At 36.3% G+C, this 25635-nt stretch overlaps 1 protein-coding gene across 2 annotated transcripts in view; it reads right to left on the reverse strand.

The window, feature by feature from the left end:
- Nucleotides 1-21864: 21864 nt before the first annotated feature.
- SYT16 (synaptotagmin 16) overlaps nt 21865-25635 on the reverse strand; it is a 280210-nt gene continuing 276439 nt past the window's right edge. For both annotated transcript variants that reach the window (XR_010942488.1, XR_010942490.1), the window contains exon 11: nt 21865-24952. The gene's annotated coding sequence lies outside the window, so the exon portion shown is untranslated. The remainder of the gene's footprint in view (nt 24953-25635) is intronic.

Consider the following 25635-nt stretch of genomic DNA (forward strand, 5'->3'; position numbering starts at 1 on the left):
ACAATTGTTTACTCCCCATAAATATCTGTGTTTTAAAGTTTTTCCCTCTGTTGTATGTCCTCTATAAATGCACTTTTTCATAATATTACAACTGTTTAACTGTTGCCTCTGCATTATGGGAGAAATCATTAAATTTGCCTTCATATTACTATTCCCATTATTAATGTTATATTGACATTCTGCTATGTTTTCAATATTGATTTTAATATTCTTCATATTTTTAATTACTATGTAATCTTTTCTAACCCCACTCAACTCCATCTTCACTTTTAACTATAGTTCATCTGATCATCTTTTCTTTGCAACTTGTTCTCTTGTTACAGCTTTCTCTCCCTGTTTTATAGATGCCACATCATTACATATGTTACTGTCGACACTAATTTTTTCCTAAATGTTTTTCTAATTTCAGGGATTACTCATGTAAAGAGATTTCTATTTCTCTGAGTTATAAAACTTATGTAATATTTCTTTTATTCTGAAATAGTTTTACATGTTGAGCAACACGCCAGCTGTTGTTGGAGTCTGTTCTTGTTTTTCAGTTTACTCCTCATGGAATAAGGAAAAAACAGCCTAGACTCAATTTTTGCCAACACACAGAGATTGTGGCTTAGTTTTAGTACGGTGCGTTGCAATTGGAAGGCATAGTGAAATACACAGCATCTAGCTCAATCTCCAGGGCTTGGAGATAGTCCTCTATTATGGCTTTGCTGGATTTCAGTGAAATAGTTAATCACCCCCTATTCCTGCCATTTGACTCTCTGATATTGTGAAACATTGGAGAATTAGGGCTATTCTTGTTTTTGCCCACACCAACAGCCTTTTAACATTTTGGAACTGTATCTCCAATAATACAAAGCAAAACTCTTTGCTACCTCTCCACCCAAATGCCCTTTTTTTGTCCCGTGGTTTTGTGGAAATTTCAGTGCCCAAATTAACGTATAAAAACAAGTACTAATGAGGCACGTGGAAATAGGAGGGGAGAGGTACAGTACTCAGATAGGAGAATAACGTTCCAGTCAGAAAGCAACAGTGAGAGGGGGATGATGATGGTTTCATGGAGTTTCAGGTGGCAAAATAGATGTCAACAATCATTTCAGCTCCATTTGTCTTAGACAATAGAAAATATGACCAGAAGCTGGAAGCAGATAAGCTGCAGCTTAGTTTTAAAGGTATTTTGAGGTGTATGTGGCAAGGTTGAGGGGATTATAGGGAGAGGGTGCCTTTGGAGTGGACATTGTAGTGGAAAGTAGGAACTAAGTCAAGGAATTCTGGACATGTACACTTCAACCCTCAAGTTTTTATCCCCACACCGTTTCCTCGAAATTCAGTTTTATTATTCATATAGGCTTGTGTAAATCTGTTAAGAAATTGTTGAGATGACCCATTATCTAAAAACTCCTGAAGTTGACAATTGCTTGATGTACCTAAAGGGAGAATACAGATACATTCAACCTCAGCTGGTATCAGGTAGAAGAGGATGAAATGAGATTCAGTGTTTTAAACACACTTAAATACCATTAACTTATGTTGAAGTTACTGACACTACTCATATTTTATGAATAATATTAATCACTGCTAGTAGAACATTCCTGTTCCACCTGAGCTTACAAATATCAGCAGAAACCCAAGTCTGTCACAAATCAGTGTAATAAGATAATAGTTCTGAATATTACCAGATGTGGTTTTCATCTTCAGAAATTCTTGCACCACACACTGAAGCTGAGGCATCCAGTGCTTCAGAAGAAAGAGAGACACATCCAAGAACAACAAAGGAATTATTCAACTTTGACTTTCAGAGCACACTTTTTAAAAGAGTGCAAGTACGAACAATAATCTTTAGTTGCCAGAATGAGGCATTGGAGAGAGGAGTTATCTGAATCCAAGTGTCTCTTTAAATACCCAGAATTAGTCCTGGCTGATGCTTTTCCCCTCTGGCCTCAACTAGTTGGGTTTCCTTCCCATGAGACAAAAGGAATCCTTACCAATATATTGCTTTCTTAAACATGCTAAACTCTAGTCTCAGTAGCCAAGTGTACAATATCAGAGTCTACCTGTAAGGGCAGTGAGCTGAGCCCTGGGTTTGAAATTAAGAACCCCAAATTGTATATTTACTTACGACTAACTTTCAATGTAAGGTTGAGCAACCAATAATTTGCTGCTTCCAAGGAAGCACCTAAAACTTTTAATGGCTTGCACCTAAAACCCCATTTTTTTTTCTGAAGCCTTTCTAGGCTCTGGATAAATCATAGTCTTTTTTTTTTTAACATCTTTATTGAAGTATAATTGCTTTATAATTGTGTGTTAGTTTCTACTGTATAATGAAGTGAATCAGCTATACATATACATATATCCCCATATCTTCTCCCTCTTGCGTCTCCCTCCCACCCTCCCTATCCCATCCCTCTAGGTGGTCACAAAACACGGAGCTTATCTCCCTGTGCTACGTGGCTGCTTCCCACTAGCTATCTATTTTACATTTGGCGTGTATATATGTCCAAAAAGCATAGTCTTAATCCTTATCTTTCCATCTATCAATATGATCTTTTGCAATGCATTTAAAAATTAATATATAATACACTTACCTCCTTTACTCATTTAATTTTGGCGTGCTTTTATTTGCCTGTTTGAAGATATTCCATTTGACCACAGTGCCACCAGCTGTTCTCCATGATGATGCCTACAGAGATTAGGAATTAGATCTGTTTACCTTGCCCTGAAAGCACCTTCCCTAGCAGCACATCCATTTGTCATCATGTTCTACTTTAGCATCCACATTTATTTAGCACACCTTTTACTTGGTAGTTTCATTTGTTTGTTAGGTTTTCATTTGCAATATTGATTCTCCTGGACTGTAAACATCTAGTGAATAGGAATTGTGTGTTTTGCTCCAGGGACCTACTTTCACTATCAGAGCAAAAGACACTCTGTCTCTTGGGGACCTCAAAGTATAGAGAAGGAGACAGACAAAAATCACTGATTACACAAATCATGCTTAATATGGAAGATAAACTCTTAAATTCTCTAGCACTTGTTAATAATAATGTTAACTGCATACTAAAATAAGGCTAGAGAAAAAACTCTTCTACTAGTCCAAACTGTAACCTTTCAATAATGTACTTTTAAACAAACAGCTTTGAAGTTCCAATTCTCTGCCAATTTACCTAGCTGTGTTTATCTCCTCTCAAGATGAACTATGGGAGTGGGAATTAAAAATTGGACACATCATTGGTCACCATACCACGTTGCTGTGAATCAGACCAATAGCCATCTGGCTCGTGAGTGTGTTTGCATACACCGCCAAGCTTGGGGAAGGGCTGTTACTCAGGCTTCTGACCACAAGTATTGAGTCAGATTCTCTGGCTGATTAGAGTCCTTTGTTGGGAGAAGGCTTTGTGCTTGGGAAACCTGTAGTTGTGGTTGTGTGGTTGTGGACATCACTTAGCTCAGAAGAACATGGCCTGGAAAATACCCAGTGGGGAAGGTTGTAGTCATGCTTTACTCTTTATCCCTGGCATCAGTTGCCCTCGTTTCATCTGTGGTGTGTATGAGTATATATACCTTAGGTTTCTCCAGCATGTGTTTGGCAGGAAAGAAGGCCTCCTCTTATTTTGAAGCCCCCCATGCAGAGATAATTAATACACACATTGGAGTAAAACAAAGCATATTTTCTAGAGAAAAATACCTCATGCTTTGAGAACTTTCCTGAGAAGTGTCAGAATTATTTTTGGGGAACCATGTTATACCAGGCCCTTTTGGAGGGGAACCCAAGGATAACTGGAAAACTAAAGATTTATTATTATTTCTGAATAAGTAACAGAAATTTACTTAATTGTGTTAATGGATTGGCATTTTTCTTGCATTGTTATTTATTTTACATGGCTAAAACTTTTTGAGTATAGAGCTTAAGCTGGGCATGGTAATAAATGTTGCACATGCATTAACTCATGTGATTTACGTAATAAACCTCAGAGGTAAGTGAAATCATTTCTCCTACTCTAGAGATAAGAAAACCAAAGTTTAAAGAAGGTTACAGAGGAACTCCAGAAAGTCCTACAGTTTTAGGTAGTGGAACTAAGACTTGAAATTGGGTCTGTCTGGCTCTGAAAATTATTTTCCTAAGAACTACCATATCTACCATACAACTACTGTCTCTCACATTGAAGTATCTGGAGTGACACCACTGGGATTCCAACTTTGGCTCCACCACTGATCAGCTAGATAGCACTGGATAAGATTCTTCAATCCTTTGGGCCTCCATTTCCTCATCTATAAAATTGGGAAATAATAAAGTGTAACCTATATGGTTGGTAAGAAGTATAAATATGTACAATGCACTTAGTTCAGTGTCTGGAATCAGTAAATGCTCAACAAATGGTAGCTATCTTAATTTTTATTCATTCAGCACAGCACTTGTTGAATGAAAGCAAATTGAGCACTTCAGGGAAGATAAATATGTGATGTCTGTATTCAGGGACCATATAGTTTAGGGGAAAAGAGAGAGATGTAATTAAAAATTCAGTACAAGGCAGACAATGATTTAAAGTTGAAAGAGAGGGAGAGAATCTCGAAAAAAGAGAGTACATGCAGTTGGAGTAATCCAAGATACTTTAACGAAAGAAAAAACATTGGGTCAAAAATGTGTGGGACAGCTTCAATTGCTGGGTATAGTTCGAGATACTGAAATCAAAGGAGAAAAATCTCACAGTCTAGTGGTGTTTTATATCCACCAATCAGATTATAAGATCATGAAGAGCTTCTTTGTTTCCTCCCAAAACATATGTGGAGGGTTTTCTTAGTGTTAATACTCAGATTACCAAAACAAATTAATTTGGTCACAGATGTGGCAGCACCCTGCACCCTTGCCTCCCACTCCATCCCAAGCCTCCAGCACCTCATTAGTCAACTGCATCTATGGGTATTTGAAACTAAAGAGAAGTTTGTAAGGATAAAGGCCCACATGGAAGATCAAAGAGATCCATATATTTGATATTGATTCTTAAGAGGTATGCCAGCAAAATGATTTGTCATACAAATATTTGTCATAAAATAATATATTTTTGAGTCATTATCAGTAGTTCTGGAAGATTTAGCAACTGTCTTTATTACTGCTTCTCCCATTCAGCCCTCTCTTAATTCCAGATTTATGTTTTCAGGCGGTTCACAGTTCACTTTGATATTTCACTCTAAGCTAAAGTGTTAAAATCTGAGTTGGTGATTTCTCTCCCTCAACTAGTTCCTGCTCCTCCTTTCTACGTTCATTAATGGTCCACAACTGTCCTCGTTCTTCAGAGTCTAAACAACACTGCCAATAGAAATATAATGTGAGCCATACATGTAACAAAATTTTCCAGTAGCCATTTTTTAAGTTTTTAAAGAAACATGTTAAATTACTTTTTAAACATCATGTATAATCCAATACATTAAAAATACTATCATTTAACAGGTAAGCAATATAAAAATTAATGATATTTGCATTCTTTGATGAAAACGTCTTAGAAATCCAGTATATTTTACACTTAGAGTACACCTCAATTTAGACCAGCCAAGGTTCAAGTGCTCAATAGCTACATGTGGCCCGTGGCTACTATATTGGATAATGCAGGTCTAGACCTTAAGTTACCTTTCACTCTTTCTCTCTCGCACTCTATATCCAAACATTTGGCATGTCTCTTATAACTATCTTGTCATTTCCATTTACCACATTATTTCCTTATCTACTAAGCACCTTAAATAACACACAGGTACCCGATCCATTGTATTTTCTTGTTCTAATCCATCAGATACACTACTGTGAGGCTAACCTTCCCAGTGTGCTACCATCAATGGCTCCCAATTACCTACCAAATGGCATTCAAATACCTCACCCTGGTGTTCAACACCCTCTACAAGATGTCCCTTAATCATTTCATAGCCTCCTTTTTCATGGTTCCCCTCCAAAACTCTGTCCTTCAGAAACCAGACTACAGGTTGTTCCTCACTTACTCCTACATTCCCAACTCTCCCTTTGCTCACTGACCACCCTTTCTGCCTATTAAAGTCTTACCCTTTCTTCAAAGTCGTTGTGGAATGCTACTTCTTCATTAACTCTTGACTGTTCTTCCTAACTAGATAGAATCTCTTCATCCTTTCATAGCACAGTCCTGTATTTCTCACGCAATTTAAGCAATTCTTTTTTTAAAATTTTATATTTTTTTTTTACAGCAGGTTCTTATTAGTTATCTATTTTATACATATTAGTGTATATAAGTCAATCCCAATCTCCCAGTTCATCACACCACCACCATCCCCGCCCCCTGCTTTCCCCCCTTGGTGTCCATACATTTGTTCCCTACATCTGTGTCTCTATTTCTGTCTTGCAAACTGGTTCATCTATACCATTTTTCTAGATTCCACATATATGCATTAATATATGATATGTTTCTCTTTCTTACTTACTTCACTCTGTATGACAGTCTCTAGGTCCATCCATGACTCCACAAATGACCCAATTTCGTTCCTTTTTATGGCTGAGTAATATTCCATTATATATATGTGCCACATCTTCTTTATCCATTCATCTGTTGATGGACATTTAGGCTGTTTCCATGACCTAGCTATTGTAAATAGTGCTGCAATGAACATTGCGGTGCATGTGTCTTTTTGAATTATTGTTTTCTCTGGGTATATGCCCAGTAGTGGTATTGCTGGGTCATATGGTAATTCTATTTTTAGTTTTTTAAGGAACCTCCATACAGTTCTCCATAGTGGCTGTATCAATTTACATTCCTACCAACAGTGCAAGAAGGTTCCCTTTTCTCCACATCCTCTCCAGCATTTGTTGTTTGTGGATTTTCTGATGTTGCCCATTCTAACTGGTGTGAGGTGATACCTCGTTGTAATTTTGATTTGCATTTCTCTAACGATTAATGATGTTGACCATCTTTTCATGTTGTTTGTTAGCAATCGGTATATCTTCTTTGGAGAAATGTCTGTTTAGGTGTTCTGCCCATCTTTGGATTGGGTTGTTTGTTTTTTTAATATTGAGCTGCATGAGCAGTTTATATATTTTGGAGATTAATCTTTTCTCCATTGATTCATCTGAAAATATCTTCTCCCATTCTGAGGGCTGGGTTTTAATCTTGTTTATAGTTTCCTTTGCTGTGCAAAAGCTTTTAAGTTTTATTAGGTCCCATTTGTTTATTTTTGTTTTTATTTCCATTACTCTAGGAGGTGAGTCATAAAAGATCTTCCTGTGATTTATATCCAAGAGTGTTCTTCCTATATTTTCCTCTAAGAGTTTTATAGTGTCCAGTCTTATCTTTAAGTCTTTAATCCATTTTGAGTTTATTTTTGTGTATGGTGTTAGGGAGTGTTCTAATTTCATTCTTTTACATGTAACTGTCCAGTTTTCCCAGCACCACTTATTGAAGAGACTGTCTTTTCCCCATTGTATACCTTTGTCTCCTTTGTCATAGATTAGTTGACCATAGGTGCGTGGGTTTATCTCTGGGCTTTCTATCCTGTTGCATTGATCTATATTTCTGTTTTTGTCCAGGATCATATTGTCTTGATTACTGTAGCTTTGTAGTATAGTCTGAAGTCAGGAAGTCTGATTCATCCAGCTCTGTTTTTTTCCCTCCAGATTGCTTTGGCTATTTGGGGGGTTTGTGTCTCCATACAAATTTTAAGATTTTTTGTTCTAGTTCTGTAAAAATGCCATTGATAATTTGACAGTGATTGGAGTGAATCTGTAGATTGCTTTGGCTAGTATAGTCATTTTCACAATATTGATTCTTCCAATCCAAGAACATGATATATCTCTCCATCTGTTTGTGTCCTCTTTGATTTCTTTCATTGTGTCTTATAGTTTTCTGAGTACAGGTATTTTACCTCCTTAGGTAGGTGTATTCCTAGGTATTTTATTCTTTTTGTTGCAATGATGCATGGGATTGTTTCCTTAATTTCTCTTTCTAACATTTCATTGTTAGTGTATAGGCATGCAAGAGATTTCTGTGCATTAAGTCTGTATCCTGCAATTTTACCAGATTCACTGATTAGCTCTAGTAGTTTCCTGGTAGCATCTTTAGGATTATCTATATATAGAATCATGTCATCTGGAAACAGTGACAGTTTTATTTCTTCTTTTCCAGTTTGTATTCCTTTTATTTCTTTTTCTTCTGTGATTGCCATGGCTAGGACTTCCAAAACTATGTTGAACAAGAGTGGTAAGAGTGGACATCCTTGTCTTGTTCCTGATCTTAGAGGAAGTGCTTTCAGTTTTTCACCATTGAAAATGATGTTTATTGTGGGTTTGTCATATATGGCCTTTATTATGTTGAGGTAGTTTCTCTCTGTGCCCACTTTCTGGAGAGTTTTTATCATAAACGGGCGTTGAACTCTTTCAAAAGCTTTTTCTGCATTTATTGAGATGATCATATGGTTTTTATTCTTCAGTTTGTTAATATGGTGTATCACATTGATTGATTTGCGTATATTGAAGAATCCTTGCATCCCTCGGATAAATCCCACTTGATCATGGTGTATGATCCTTTTAATGTGTTGTTGGATTCTGTTTGCTAGTATTTTGTTGAGGATTTTTGCATCTATATTCATCAGTGATATTGGTCTGTAATTTTCTTTTTCTGTAGTATCTTTGTCTGCTTTTGGTATCAGGGTGATGGTGGCCTCGTAAAATGAGTTTGGGAGTGTTCCTTCCTCTGCAATTTTTTGGGAAAGTTTGAGAAGGATGGGTGTTAGCTCTTCTCTAAATGTTTGATAGAATTCACCTGTGAAGTTGTCTGATCCTGGACTTCTGTTTGTTGGAAGATTTTTATTCACAGTTGCAATTTCATTACTTGTGATTGGTCTGTTCATATTTTCTATTTCTTCCTGGTTCAGTCTTGGAAGGTTATACCTTTCTAAGAATTTGTCCATTTCTTCCAGGTTGTCCATTTTATTGACATAGAGTTGCTTGTAGTAGTCTTTTAGGATGCTTTGTATTTCTGCAGTGTCCCTTGTAACTTCTCCTTTTTCATTTCTAATTTTATTGAGTCCTCTGCCTCTTTTTCTTAGTGAGTCTGGCTAAAGGTTTATCAATTTTGTTTATCTTCTCAAAGAACCAGATTTTAGTTTTATTGATCTTTGCTATTATTTTGTTTGTTTCAATTTCATTTATTTCTGCTCTGATATTTATGATTTCTTTCCTTCTACTAACTTTAGGTTTTGTTTCTTCTTCTTTCTCTAGTCCCTTTAGGTGTAAGGTTAGATTGTTTATTTCAGATGTTTCTTTTTTCTTGAGGTAGGATTGTATTGCTATAAACTTCCCTCTTAGAACTGCTTTTGTTGCATCGCATAGGTTTTGGATCCTTGTATTTTCAGTTTCATTTGTCTCTAGGTATTTTTTGATTTCCTCTTGATTTCTTCAGTAATCTCTTGGTTATTTATTAATGTATTGTTTAGCTTCCATGTGTTTGTGTTTTTTACATATTTTCCCCTGTAATTTATTTCTAATCTCATAGCATTGTGGTCAGAAAAGATGCTTGATATGATTTCAGTTTTCTTAAATTTACTGAGGCTTGATTTGTCACCCAAGATGTCATCTATCCTGGAGAATGTTCCATCTGCACTTGAGAAGAAAGTGTAATCTGCTGTTTTTGGATGGAATGTCCTATAAATATCAATTAAATCTATTTGGTCTATTGTGTCATTTAAAGCTTCTGTTTCCTTATTAATTTTCTGTCTGGATGATCTGTCCATTGTGTAAGTGAGGTGTTAAAGTCCCCCACTGTTATTGTATCACTGTCGATTTCCTCTTTTATACTGTTAGCATTTGCCTTATGTATTGCAGTGCTCCTACATTGGGTGCATATATATTTATAATTGTTATATCTTCTTCTTGGATTGATCCCTTGATCATTATGTAGTGTCCTTCCTTTGTCTTGTTACATTATTTTAAAGTCTATTTTATCTGATATGAGTATTGCTACTCCAGCTTTCTTTTCATTTCCATTTGTATGGAATATCTTTTTCCATCCCCTCACTTTCAGTCTGTATGTGTCCCTAGGTCTGAAGTGGGTCTCTTGTGGACAGCATATGTATGAATCTTGTTCTTGTATCCATTCAGCTAGCCTGTGTCTTTTGGTTGGAGCATTTAATCCATTCACATTTAAGGTAATTATCGATATGTATGTTCTTATTACCATTTTCTTAATTGTTTTGGGGTTTGTTTTTGTAGGTCATTTTCTTCTCTTGTGTTTCCCACTTAAAGAAGTTCCTTTAGCATTTGTTGTAGAGCTGGTTTGGTAGTGCTGAATTCTCTTAGCTTTTGCGTGCCTGTAAAGCTTTTGATTTCTGCATTGAATCTGAATGAGATCCTTGCCACGTAGGGTAATCTCGGTTGTAGGTACTTCCCTTTCATCACTTTAAATATATCATGCCACTCCCTTCTGGCTTGTAGAGTTTCTGCTGAGAAATCAGCTGTTAACCTTATGGGAGTTCCCTTGTATGTTATTTGTCATTTTTCCCTTGTTGCTTTTAATAATTTTTGTCTTTAATTTTTGTCAGTTTGATTACTATGTGTCTCGGTGTGTTTCTTCTTGGGATTATCCTGCCTGTGACTCTGCACTTCCTGGACTTTGGTGGCTATTTCCTTTCCCACGTTAGGGAAGTTTTCAACTATAATCTCTTCAAATATTTTCTCGGGTCCTTTCTCTCTCTCTTCTCCTTCTGGGACCCCTATAATGCAAATGTTGGTATGTTTAATGTTGTCCCAGAGGTCTCTTAGGCGGTCTTCATTTCTTTTCATTCTTTTTTCTTTATTCTGTTCCACAGCAGTGAATTCCACCATTGTTTCTCCCAGGTCACATATGTGTTCTTCTGCCTCAGTTATCCTGCTATTGATTCCATCTAGCATATTTTTCATTTCAGTTATTGTATTGTTCATTTCTGTTTGTTTGTTCTTTAATTCTTCTAGGTGTTTGTTAAACATTTCTTGCATCTTCTCGATCTTTCCCTCCATTTTTTCCCCAAGGTCCTGGATCATCTTCCTTATCATTATTCTGAATTCTTTTTCTGGAAGGTTGCCTATCTCCATTTCATTTAGTTGTTTTTCTGGGGTTTTATCTTGTTCCTTCATCTGGTACATAGGCCTCTGCCTTTTCATTTTGTCCATCGTTCTGCGAATGTGGTTTTTGTTCCACAGGCTGCAGGATTGTCATTCTTGTTTCTGCTCACTGCCCTCCAAAAATCTATTTCAATTTAGAATCTTATTATATTTTTCTCTGTGTCTGGTATTTTTGCCTTAAGAATCTTTGCCATAGACATCTTTGCCACAAGCACTTTTATCACAAGTATTTTCTCTGCACAACTAATTGGTTCCAAGGTAATTTTGTCATAAAAGATTAAAAGTAAAAAATAAAAGAGGGACATTAAAAAGGACGTAATGAAAAATGAGAAGTGAATAACAAAATTAAAAAGACCTTATTGAGAAATACAAAATATTGGAATATGTTTAAAATGTCTATAAACTCATGGCAATACCATATAAATAACTGATTTTATTTTGTGGGTTTTACCCAAACACTTGTCTTCCAAGTCTTTCCTTCATAGTATTTTATACTTTTATTTATTCATTTTTTTATCTATTCATTTTTAATATTTGTGTGTTTATTTATGTATGTACTTGGATTATTAATTTGTCTCCTTGTTGGTATCACATTTTTTCTTTTTTGTTAAAGTTTCTTCCTTCATTAAGAGAGGTATCAATTTCCAAATACTATGATGTATATCTGTAAACTAAATTTTGGACTGCATTGTGAAAGTCTTCTCACTCTTGTTTGTTCTTAATATACTGTAACATGTCCATTGACAGAAATTCCATAGTTCAGTGGGAACTATATGTTCAACTCTGAGCCTTCGAGGCCCCCAGCATCAGCCTCTTTCTCCTCCAATGTAGTGTGTTTCAAAATAAGAAATGAACTCCTGGGGCAAATCATCAACATCTGTCATGATTTTGTATATGTCAAAACAAACTTCTAACCAGTTATTTTGTCTTGTATGGCAAAATTGCCTTATGGACAATTACTTATGCAGAGAAAATTTATGTTGCAAAAATGCTGCAGCAAAGATGTCTATGGCAAAGAAGCTTACAGTGAAAGTAACTGGAACCATTTTTTCTTATCCTTCCTATAGTGTAGCCTGTGGACCCGGATAGTATCTTTAAAATCCCACCATCCCAGGCAGCACTCAACTGGTTCCATGAACCTATAAATAGACAGCTAAAAGAAGCAAATCTCTGAGAGCCATGGTGGAAGTAAGCAAAAGTGTGGGAAACAAAGTATTTTATTGAACTATAGTTGATTTACATTATTAGTTTCAGGTGTACAACATAGTGATTCAATATGGATTTTTATAGATTATATTCCATTTAAAGTTATTATAAATTATTGGTGATATGCCCTGTGCTGTACAATACATCTTTGTAGTAGTTTATTTTATACATAGTAGCTTTTACCTTTTAATACCATACCCCTATCTTGCCTCATATTTCTTCCCACTCTCTGCTGGTAACTAATAGTTTGATCTCTATACCTGTGAGTCTCTTTCTACTTTGTTATATTCACTCATTTGTTTTATTTTTTAAATTCCACATATAAGTGATTACATACAATATTTGTCTTTCTTGTCTGACTTATTTCCCTAAGACTGATACCCTCTAGGTCCATCCATGTTGCTGCAAATGGCAAAATTTTGTTCTTTTTTATGGCTGAGTAGTATTCCATTGTATGTATATGTGTGTGTGTGTGTGTGTATAAAAGAAGTGGTGAATATATATATATATATATATATATTCACCACTTTATCCATTCATGTGTTTATGGACACTAAGGTTGCATCTATATCTTAGCTGTTGTAAATAATACTGTTATGGATATTGGGGTGCATGTATTTTTTTGAATTTGTGTTGTTGTTTTCTTCAGACATATGCCCAAGAGTGGAACTGCTGGATCATATGGTAGTTCTATTTTTAGTTTTCTATAGAAAACAGTATGGAAACTCCATACTGTTTTCTATAGTGGCTGCACCAATTTACATTCCCACAACAGTCTACAAGGGTCCCCTTTTCTCCATATACTCAGCAACATTGGTTATTTGTGGCCTTTTTGATGATAGCCATTCTGACGGGTGTGAGGTGATATCTCATTGTGGTTTTGATTTGCATTTCTCTACTAATGAGCATCTTTTCATTTGCCTGTTGGCTATCTGTATATCTTCCTTGGAAAAAAAAGTCTATTCTGGTCTTCTGCCCATTTTTAAATCAGGTTGTTTGTTTTTTAATATTGAGTTGTATGAGCTGTTTATATAGTGTGGATATTAACCCCTTATCAGTCATTTCACCTGCAAGTATTTTCTCCCATTCAGTAGGTTGTCTTTACATTGGTTTGTCAATGGTTTCCTTTGCTGTGAAAAAGCTTTTAAGTTTTATTAGGTCCCATTTGTTTAATTTTACTTTTGTTTCCTTTGCCTTAGGAGACAGATCCTAAAAAACATATTGCTACAATTTATGTCAGTGTTTTGCCTAAGTTTTCTTCTAGGAGTTTTATGGTTTCCAGTCTTACATTTAGGTCCTTAATCCATTTTGAGTTTATTTTTGTATATGGTGTGAGAAATTTTTCTAATTTCATTCTTTTACATGTAGAGCTGTTCAGTTTATCCAGCAACACTTATTGAAGAGACTGTCTTTTCCCCATTGATTATTCTTGCCTCCTTTATCATAGATTGATTGACCATAAGTGCATGGGTTTATTTCTAGGCTCTCTATTCTGCTCCATTGATCCATGTGCCTGTTTCTGTGCCAGTACCATACAATTTTGATGAATGTAGCTTTTTTATATAGTCTGAAGTGAAGGACCATGATACCTCCAGCTCTGTTCTTCTTTCTAAAGATTGCTTTGGCTATTCGGGGTCTTTTGTGATTCCATACAAATTTTATGATTATTTCTTCTAGATCTGTGAAAAATGTCATGGATGTTTTGATAGGAATTGCATAAAATTTGCAGATTGCTTTAAGTAGTATAGGCTTTTTTTTCATGTAATAAAATGTGATATATTTATTTCTCAAACAGTTAGACAGTGATAAGGGACAAGGACGATAGAGTTCATTTGTAACTGCTGCTTTGTTTACAGTGGGTGAAAAAAAAAATTGCTTCCCAAAGCAAGCTCAGTACTTTTTAAAACACGTACATTTAAATCTGTTTTTTAACCAATATATTACTTGAGAGCATCATCAATCTAAAGCAGATATTGGACCTATATGAGAATCACTGAGAAAGAGGCTTGCTTTAAAATATTAAATATTACTATTGGAACTTTGCTGAATCTCATGGACAATTATAAAGGTGACATTAAATTGAAAAGGAAAGTAAACGTATATCTTACAACAGTAAGATATACAGTAAAGCCCCAATGTTAGCTTTTATTAAGGTTAAAACATTCTTCCCACGAAATAGAAGATTGTTAAGAAGATTTTTAGGTAAGATGTATAGACATTTTAACACTATTAATTCTTCCAATCCATGGACATGGGCTATTTTTCCATTTATTTGTATCCTATTCAATTTCCTTCATGAATGTCTTACAGGTTTCAGAGTACAAGTCTTTCACCCACTTGGTTAAATTTATTCCTAGGTATTTTATTCTATTTGATGCAATTGTAAATGGGCTTGTTTCCTTGAATTCTCTTTCTGATAGTTCATTCATTATTAGTGCACAGAAAAGCATGAGATTTCTGTATATTAATCTTGTATCCTGCAACTTTATTGAATTATTTGTTAGTTCTAATTGTTTTTTGGTGGAGACTTTAGGGTTTTCTACATTTAGTATCATCATCTGCAAATAGTGACAGTTTTAATACTTCCCTTCCAATTTGGATGCCTTTCTTTTTTTTTTATTTCTTGTCTGATTACTGTGGCTAGGACTTCCAATAGTATGTTAAGCCGAACTGTCAAGAATGAGCATTCTTATCTTGTTCCTGATTTTAGAGGAAGAGCTTTCAGCTTTTCATTGCTGAGTATGATGTTAGCAAGTTTGTCATAAATGGCCTTTATTATTTTGAGATATGTTCCCTCTATACAAAGTTTGATGAGAGTTTTTATCATGAATGGATCTTGATTTTTGTCAAATGTTTTTCTGCATCTATTGAAATGATCATGTGATTTTTCTCCTTCCTTTTGTTAATGTGGTATATCACATTGATTGATTTGTGGATATTGAACCATTCTTGTACCCGTGGAATAAATCCCACTTGGTAATGGTGTATGACCCTCTTAACGTATTGTTGGATTCGCTTTGCTAGTATTTTATTTTGGATTTTTGCATCTATGTTCATCAGAGATATTGGCTTATAATTTTCTTTTTTTATGAAATCTTTGTCTGGTATGGGAATCAGGGTAATGGTGCCTTTGTAGGATGAATCTGCTAGTGTTCCCTTCTCTTCAATTTTGGGAGGACAGTTTGAGAAGGATAGATATTAGCTCTTCTTTATATGTTTGGTAGAATTTTCCTGTTAATCCATCTGGTCGTGGATTTTTCTTTGCTGAAAATTTTTTTTTGGTTTTGTTTTTTTTTTTGCTTTTTACAAATTCAATTTCACTACTAGTGATTGGTCTGTTCAGTTTGTCTAGTTCTTCCTGCTTGAGTCTCGGAAGATTGCATCTTTCTAGAAATTTATCCATTTCTTCTAGGTTGTCCAATCTGTTGGCATAAAACTGTAACATTCTCTTATGATTTTTTAAATCTTTCCGATATTGATTGTTATTTCTCCTCTTTCATTTCTTATTTTGTTTATTGGATCCTCTCTCTTTTTTTCTTGTTGAGCCTGGTTAAAACTTTTGTTTATCTTTTGAAAAAAACAGCTCTTTGTTTTATTGATCTTTTTACTATTATTTCTTTGGTCTCTATTTTATTTATTTTCTCTCTGATCTTTATTATTTCCTTCCTTCTGCTGACTTCGGGCTTTGTTTGTTCTTCTTTTTCTGATTTCTTTAGATGGTAGGTTAGGTTGTTTATTTGAGATTTTTCTTGTTTCTTGAGGTAGAACTGTATTGCTATAAACTTCCTTCTTTGAACTGCTTTTGCTGCATCCCAAAATTGTTTTTGGGAAAATTGTTTTTATTTTCATTTGTCTCATGGTATTTTCTGATTTCCTCTTTTATTTCTTCACTGACCCATTGGTTTTTTAATAGTATGTTTTTAGTCTCCATGTGTTTGTGTTTTTCCCATTGTTCTTCCTGCAATTGATTTCTAGTTTCATATTGTTGCATTTGGAAAAAATGCTTGATATAATTTCTATCCTCTTAAATTTGTTGAGACTTGTTTTGTGGCCTAGCATGTAATCTATTCTGGAGAACATTCCATTTGCACTTGAAAAGAATGTGTGTCTGCTGTATTTGGATGGAATATCCTGTCGATATCTATTAAGTTCAACTGGTTTGATGTGTTACTTAAGACCACTGTTTCCATACTGATTTTCTGTCTGGATGATCTGTCCATTGATGTAAGTGGGGTGTTAACATCTCTTATAATTATATGTAATGTCAATTGCTCCTTTTATGTCCATTAAAATTTGCTTTATATATTTAGATGCTCCTATATTAGGTACATACATGTTAACAGTGTTATATCCTTTTCTTGTATTTATCCCTTTGTCACTATATAATGCCCTTCTCTGTCTTTTGTTATAGATTTTGTTTTAAAGACTATTTTATCTGAATGAGTATCGCTACCTCTCAGCTTTCTTGTCATTTCTATTTGCATAAAATATCTTTTTCCATCCCCTCACTTTCAGTGTGTGTATGTTTTTAGATTGAAGTGTCTTGTAAGCACCATATACCTAGGTCTTTTTATTAATCCAATCACCCTGTATCTTTTGACTGGAGCATTCCATTCATTGATATTTAAAGTGATTATTGATAGCTATGTATTGATACTTATTGCCATTTTGTTACTTTTTTTCTGGTTGGTTTTGTAGTTCCCTGTTTTTTTCTTCTTCATTCAGTCTCTTCCACTGTTGTTTGATGATTTTCTTTAGTGGTATGCTTGTGTTCCTTTTTCTCTAGTTTTTGTGTATCTATTGTAGGTTTTGATTTGTGGTTACCATGGGGCCCATATATGTTGATCTATAACTATATATTCTTGTTTTGAACTAATAATAATTTAACTTCAAACACATTCTAAAAGATCTACATTTGTTTACTCCCTTATCCCATGTTTTGTGTTTTTGATGTCATGTTTTACCCCTTCATGTTTATCCCTTCACTGTTTATTATAGTTATAGTTGATTTTACAATTTTTTTATCTTTTAATCTTTGCACTAGCTTATTTAAGTGGTTGAGCCACAGTCTTTACTATATATTTGCCTTTACTAGTGGGATTTTTCCTTTCCTATGGATTCTTACTTCTTCTTGTAGCCTTTTCTTTTCTACTTAGAGGAGATCATTTAACATTTCTTTGAGGGTAGGTTTAGCATTGATGGACTTGCTTATTTTTTTGCTTGTCTAAGAAGTACTTTAACTCTCCTTCAATTCTAAACGAAGAGCTTGGCCAAGATGGCAGAGTAGGAAGACCCTGAGCTTAACTCCTCTCGTGGGCAAACCAAAATTACAACTATTTACAGAGCAACTATTGATCAAAAAGACCAGAATGTAGCAGAAAAGACCTTCTACAATTAAAGATTTAAAGAAGGAACCACAGTGAGACAGATAGGAGGGACAGAGTTGTGGTATAGTCAAGACCCATATCCCCAGGTGCATGATCAACAAACAGAAGAATAATTACAACTGCAGAGGCTTTCCACAAGGAGCAATGGGTCTGAGCCACACTCTGGACTCCCTGGCCTGGGGGTCCTATACCAAGAAGATGAGCCCCAGAACATTTGGTTTTGAGGGCCAGTGAGGCTTACTTTCAGGAGACCCAGAGGGCTGTGGGAAATGGAGATTCCATTCTTAAAGGGAGCACACAAAATCTCACAGACTCTGGGACCAAGGGCAGAGGTAGTAATTTGAAAGGAACCTAGGTCAAACTTACCTGCTAATCTTGGAGAGTATCCTGGAGATGCAAGAAGCAACTGGAGCTCACCTTGGGGACATAAGACACTGAGAGCAATCATTTTGGTGAGCTCATCCTACCACATGAACACCAGTTCTGGCAAATGCCATTTTGGAATCTTCCCTCTAGCTCTTTAGCACGGGACCTGACATCACCGACCAGCTTGTCGGCACCAGTACTGGGATGCCTCAGGCCAAGCAACTAGCCAGGCAGAGTCGCAGCCCCATCCACCAGCAGGTAGGCTGCCTTAAGACCTCCTGCTCTCACAGCCACCCCAGGACAGGGCCCTGTCCACCAGAGGGCCCAAGATCTGGCCCCACACACCAGTACACAGGCACTAGCCCCAGGACCCCCAGAACCCTGCAGCCAGAGCCTCCAGTACACAACTCTGCCCTCCAGTGGGCAGGTACCAGCCTCAGGAGCCCCCTGAGGTCCTGAGGGGGGCCCACCAACCAACCCACACACCAACTCTGGGACTCCCAGGTCCCTGCAGCCAGAGACCCTGGGACCTGGCTCCACCCACCAGTGAGCCAGCAGTATTTCCAGGAAAAAGACTATAACAAGAGGCAAAGAAGGATATTACCTAATGATCAAGGGATCGATCCAAGAAGAAGATATGCATGGGTCAGGGCACGGACTGTGGCAGACCCAGCCCCAGTCAGAGTTCCAGACCACTTTGAAGGTACCAGCAAGGAAAGCAACTTTCTAAGAATAGCTTTTCATTTTTCAGGCAACAAGAAATACCCAAAAGGCAAAATATGCAATGTGATAAGTTTTTCCAGTAAATTTTAACTGGGAAGTCAAGATTTAAAGTCAACACTTAGCCTACAAACTTTCTTTTGAGGATGTGTGTTATAGGCGGAGTTGTCTTGAAAAGTACTGGATATTAGAGAAAGGGCTGTAACCATTACTGAAGTGTTGTCATACTATAATTCAGATATAAAATGTAAGCTTCTTCACCATGTCTGAGAGCATTTTTCCAATACTGTCATTGATTATGGCTGAGGATATCACCTGCATTCTCCCAGGTAATGTCAAACTCTTACGGACCATTACTGAGTCTTTGTTCCAGAGTAATAGGACTCAAGTTTATAAAGCAGTGGGCCGGTAGTATGCAAAGAAATCTATGAGTTTCTTTAGATGAAACCCAACCAGTGAAAATAAATTAATTGTGAAGTATAGAAGTGAGAGTAGCAATCAGTTCAGCCATCTGCCTCATTCCCACAAAGCAAATTCAAAGAAGGAAAAACAACAACTCTAAGTCTTGGACCCATGCCCAGGGCCCTTTTCCTCTAAATATGGAAGTAGGTATTTAAGTCCCTGGTGCATTTGTACCCGCGGTCCAGGTTGTTTCTGTGGTTCTGCCTCCCACATGTGCCTGCTTCTTATGCCCAGGCAGAAAGCTCTCTCTGTACTGACTGCATCGATTGAATTCCATTCACTTATGCAGGGATCCAGGAAAGTGGAAGTAATGCAAACCAGAGACAATGAACTACTTAGTGTTGGAGACTTTTCCCAGTTCCTAATAGCCTATCAACTATAGCAGAATGAAGAGTTTTTAGAGTTGGCTTATTTTGAAAGCTAAATAGAGACAACAGTCACTGGTTTATTTAGATCTCCTGATTAATATCAACAGTGAAAACTTCCTTGGAGAGTTTGACATGAGAAGGAGTTTAGCCTACATGTGTTTTTTAAAAAATAGGGCAATCAGGATAAGGTTCCATTGTAAGGAGACATTTCCCTATTCACAGTAATCACAAGCAGTAAGGCCTAGCCCTGGCTGGTACCAGTTTCCATGGTGACACCTCAAGATTGACACTTGAGCCGCTGCTGCCTCTGATGGCAAGATGATCTGCCTTAAGGGGTCCTCCGTTCTCATCTTGGGCTGAAGCTGGCTAGTGACCCGTGGAAATGGCTCTCTGAAACACCTTGGAAAAGGCTTTCCCAGAAGAAAGACTGGACTTCCTGCCAATGAGGTCAAGTGAGGGTGAAGTCGTTTTAATTTGATAATTAAAAAATGGTGACCTAGTTTGCATCACAGATTGATTTTAAAAAACTGAGTATGAGACATACTGATAAAACTTCTGTGTTTGGCTCCCTCATAAACTATAGAAATGCTGTGATCATAGTCAAAGTGGAGCTATATTCTACTTGTACATATGAACTAATCGTTTATTTGATATATCTTCTTTTATCTTGAGAGGAGTAATGGTAATTCAACATAACTTGTGTTTACACAGCACTGTTTACAAACATTTCTAATTATAAAATCCATGAGGCAACAGCAAAAATACCTTCCAGAGCAGTGAACGTTTGGGGGTGGCCCTCACACTGTGGAACATATTTAATTCAGCAGACTCATAGCAAACAATTTTAAGGACACTGCCGCAGTATGAAGGAATGACTGTGATGATTTAACCAAGGCTTTATAAAGATCTGTCCTGGTAGAACTTGCCATGACTATTAATTAATTTCACTGATAGCAATCAGGTCACAAATAGAGGGCCTGGCCAGTGCTGGGGTGGAATGAGGTGGGGAAGTAATGTCGGGGAAATGCGAACAAAGAAAAAATGATCATCATATCCTTTTGTGTGTGTGTGTGTGTGTGTGTGGTGCATCTTTTTTCGAGGTTAAAACTTGGTTGCCTTTACTACTATCAACTCAACAACACTACTGTATTTATGTTTCACAATGTGGCTTCAAATTCTTATGTAGATTCCAGGCTTCTGGAGAGAAGTACCCTGGAGTATCCACCCTTCTTTTACTTCTAATAATAATAGACTTTAAAAAGCCTATCCCCCTGTAACCTGTGATTTCTTGGTGTGTGTGTGCGTGTGTGTGTGTGCATGTGCGTGTGTGTGTGCGTGTGCGTGTGTGTGTGTTCCTTAAACCTTCGAATAGGAAAGAAAATCATAAACACCTGCTCTGGGGCTCAGAAATAGAGCACAAATGGAAAAAATGCATTTATTTACAAAAAGAAAAACTAAGAGTCACTTGGACAACAAGATTTATTACCACAGAATACATACTAGGCAGTGTCCAAGGCACTTATATAACATATAAGGTTGTTTTTTGTTTTACTTCCAGAGACCAATTGGCTCTTTATTTTACCATCTTAGGTGTGTTCATCCGTATGTGTTGAAGCTTCCACTAACACATACATGAAAGTCTCTGTAATTTATATGGGTTAGTTGTTCCTGGATTGCTCAACTAACTATAAAATTAATCAAGATTTTGTCTTGCTGGATACACACAGAAAAATGTTTATTTGGAAATACCTTCTACTTGGGTATTGATGTCCCACATAAGTCAATGGATTAAAGGGGGTTTCATAATCACTGGCTTGCAAAATTGATAATAAACACCATTTCCCACTAGAAAGAGAAGGAATCTATTTTCCTGGTGTGAGCCACCTGCCCTTTGCCTAACAAATCTATGAAGGACCATTGAGTACCTCTGCTGTTCTATGGGTAGAAAAATTATCTTTGACTCTGAGATTTATGATCTTATATTTGAAAAAGACCTAAATTGAGTGAGTTCTGTCAAGTGTTCTCATGACTCATGCTACCTCAAAAACATTTCGGGGTCAATTTTAGTGAAAAAAAAAATCCACCTAGAGATTGGAAATGTCTTCGAAATACTTCAGTAAAATTTGTGTTGAAAATAAACTACTGAAAGAAATAAAACCGTACGCCTTTAAAATGAGACCTCTGGAAGTGAGGGACATAAAGCAAATGCCAAAGTTCATGAACCCCCCGCCCCTACTTAATAAAGGCACCTATATTTCACCAGAAATAAAATTTTATTAGTAACATGTCAAATGTGTTTTAAAATACAGTGACCTTTCTTCTTCCTCTCAGCTTAAAAAACAATCCAATAAAAACTCTAAATCATGACCCAAATATTTTTAAATGTGAAAAAGACACATTTTAGATTATGTAACACATATACATTTTCCCAAATAAATGTTGTAGAACACTATCTGCTTGGTATTTGGGTACCTTCCCACAAAACTAAGTTCCTGCTTTTCTCCTTTCGTTAATGGTTTGTGACAAATTTATGACACTATATTTCACAATAGCTATACCAATAATTTATGACCAAAGGAGAGCCTGACAAAAATCACTTGGCATGCTCAAATCGACAGTTTATCTGACTTCCTCATTTACACCAATCCTCCACCCCTCACTCAGACACCGACAACTAAAGAGAAACAGAAAGTCCATAGCAAGGGAAGGATCTCTCATGGAACAAAGCTCAAGAAAGAGTTCAGGCAAGAAGACGAAATTCTAAGTACCATTTTTCAGCTCAGGCTTTCCAAATTCTTCAGCTCATGCAGACACCCATAAGTCTGAATTTAACATAGAAGGTTTTTATAAGACTCTCTCAAATTTAGTCAAGCAAGAAATTGCCAAATTCATGTTAACTGTGAACAAAATTTCACCTTTAATGTTACCAAATGAAGCTCCCTTATCTGGGTATAATCAAGGGGGAAAAAATCAGGAGAAGAAATTTACCATGTGTCGCTTCCTGACTGATTAAGAATGGTACATGACTACATCCTTGATCCCTTTCTGCACTTGATGTAGATAAAATTTATAAATCATTTTCTAGATATTTTACTTTATAAAATATTGTAATATTTGTGACCAATTTGGAAAACCAGTTTATGATACTTACTTTTTGCTTTTCATTTCTTTAAAGAAAAAAATTGCTATGGAAAACAGACGTGAATGCATATGCTTTGAACCAGTGGAAGAGCAACACCCATATCACCTAGGAAACTTGAGAAATGCAGACTCTCAGACCCCACCCCAGAGCTACTTAAAAGGGTTTGTATTCTAACTTGATATCCAGTGACTTATACGCAAAAGAAGGTTTAAGTGCTACTGTAGAGGAATGTTCTTTATCTACCCAACTATAGAATAATTCTTGTGGAAAGTTAGAAACTTAATAGGGAAATATCATCCAAAGGGTTCAACCATGAATGTAACAACAACTTTCAGAAATGATCCATTTAATAAGGAAATAAAAATTCGGAGACATGTCACATTGCTGATGTATAGTAATGAAGTTTGAGAATGGGAAAAAAGAACATAAATTTAAATTCCAAATATTATATAAATACTCATGAACTGCTTGAATTAATTACACATGATCTTCCATTGTTTCCAACCTAAGGTATTTTCTTTAGCAAAACATGTAGAACTGATAACCTTTCACTGAACTCTAGAAACATAAAGATTACCTTAGTAGACAATTATTTAATGACGATGTAGAGTAGTTTTTAAAAGAATTGTATCAAGAAACTGAGATGAATTCTAGTTTGATACACTCTGGAAACCTTTCCCAAGGGAGTTCAACCAGTACTGCAAATTGTTGCTTTTTTCCAGGTACAATATTTTTGAGCAAATCAGTATCAATGACGGAAGAAAGGAAAGGCAATAAAGAATTAGAACCATAACCTCCACTTTCAGCAAACTGCAAAGACAGGGGCTGTGATTCAGAGAGGAAGCCAGTGGAGAGAAGGAGCATGGCGCCAGTAGCTGATGTTTTAAGAAATCCAGAGGTTCATTTTAGCAATTCAGCAACACAAGGCAAATTAAAGGAAGCTGCCCTTCTAACCTTGAGCACACTATATACAACTCTCAGGCTGTGATCTCCTGATTTTGCTTCTCCTTCAAGGATCTCCTTGACATTGATATTAACCTGATTTGCCCTGTAAAAGAACCTCACAGCTAGAGAGGTTGGGGAGGAGAAATTGTTCTGTACTTGCACTTGTCTCCCTACCTCCTCCTATGCCCCAGGTGAAGCTAAGGCCAGTGACACTTCCCTTCTGCAGCACTGGTTTTCCATCATGCTTCCAAATATAAAATACACTGCAAAGCAGAATGTACTCTCCTTCTGCTCTAAAATCTAGGTCAGTAGACATTCTCTTCCCCTGTGCATCTTCTTAGCTGCAAACACCTTTGGAGATACACGTCTGATAACCATCACACAGTTTGGAAGAGAGAAATTCAGGTGCTACTCCCAGTAAAGAATTCTTACATTAAAAAAACCCCCAAACATCTCCGAGTTCCTCCCTTATCAATGAACTGCTTGGACAAAAGAACTGTGCATCATTCACCTCTGTATCCCCAACCCTGGCACAGTGCCCGGCTCATAGCAGTTGCTCAATAAACAGTGGGGAATGGCACTTATTTCCAAGTCCTCTAGCACTGAGTTTATTAAATCTTGGGATGTACACTGAAATCTGATCATGTGTTTGAGCTTAACCACATGTACACAGGCTCTCACAATTTAGTTTTTCTTCCAACTTAATTTCTGTTTTTTCTTTTCTCCTCTACCCAAGAAGTTCCATTTCAGGGATATTTCACAGTAGTACCACATTTCAAATTATACATATGCTGAATAGAATCTGGTCTTATGCATCCTTGGTGAATGTAAGGAAACATCAATACATTGTGGAAATTTGGATTTGGGATCTACAGCAGACACAGGAAAGAACGATTGAGTACAGCAAGCAACCACCCACCCCCGACAGGAAACAACTTTTGCTTTCACTTACTAATTCTTCTCCTTATTTCCCTATCCCCTCCTGTTTTCTTCCTTTTACCCTCATTTTTCCTCTCTGTTTCATTTTCTTATTCTTTATCAGGTCTTTAGGCTGTCTGGGCACCCAGAAGATTGATCAACATTACCAAAGGCACTCAGATTTCCTATTCTATCTTTCTTACATTAAGCATGGCTCTTGTCACCAAAGAAAGGATGTCAAGGTTCTAAAAAAGTTGTCACTGTTCTCTTACCTTTGCATCTCCCATAATAGATCATGCAGGATGGCGTCAGCAGAGCAGGTCTGAATAGGGTCTCCCTGTATATCAGGTTGCCATGGTAAAATGACAGTAATCTTATTGGTTAACTCAGACAAGTTAACACAGTTTAAATACAAATTAGTATTTTTTTAATAAGTCAAGATGACATTAGTCAACTCCTTGTCTATGAATTGTTTATTGGAAAAGAAATTAAATGTTCTAAAAGATATTTTCTAAATAACCTGTTTTGAAATCAACACATATTTCTTAAAAAAAAAAAAGCATATTCACAAATACCACTGGTTTCTAAGACAGTTCCTTCTCTACATATGAATGTAAGATTCAGAGAGTTCAGTTAATGATGTCACCAAATAAAACAGACTTTATGTCTGTTATGGGTTCATTGTCCAAGAGTTCCTGCTTTAACATTTCTGACATACAGTAAATATTACAATTTTACACTTTCTTGGAAACTTTTTCTCTCCCTCTCTTTTCTCTCCCAAAGTATACACATTTCTGTCCTCAAACAATTTCAATATGTGGTATATTTGTAAGTCATACCTATTAGCATGGGCATGTTTTCTTGTAGACATTGTCCTAAACCAAGCCAAACGTTCCTTTTGGTAAAAAGTTTTAAACTATTAGAGAGCTAATTCTATCTTTCAAAGTACATAATAATTATCCTATCAAATTTGGAGTATATTCAATTAATATTCCCATTGTTTAAGAAATCTACATTTTA

The sequence above is a fragment of the Pseudorca crassidens genome, chromosome 1, assembly GCF_039906515.1.
Source record: "Pseudorca crassidens isolate mPseCra1 chromosome 1, mPseCra1.hap1, whole genome shotgun sequence".
NCBI lineage: Eukaryota > Metazoa > Chordata > Mammalia > Artiodactyla > Delphinidae > Pseudorca > Pseudorca crassidens.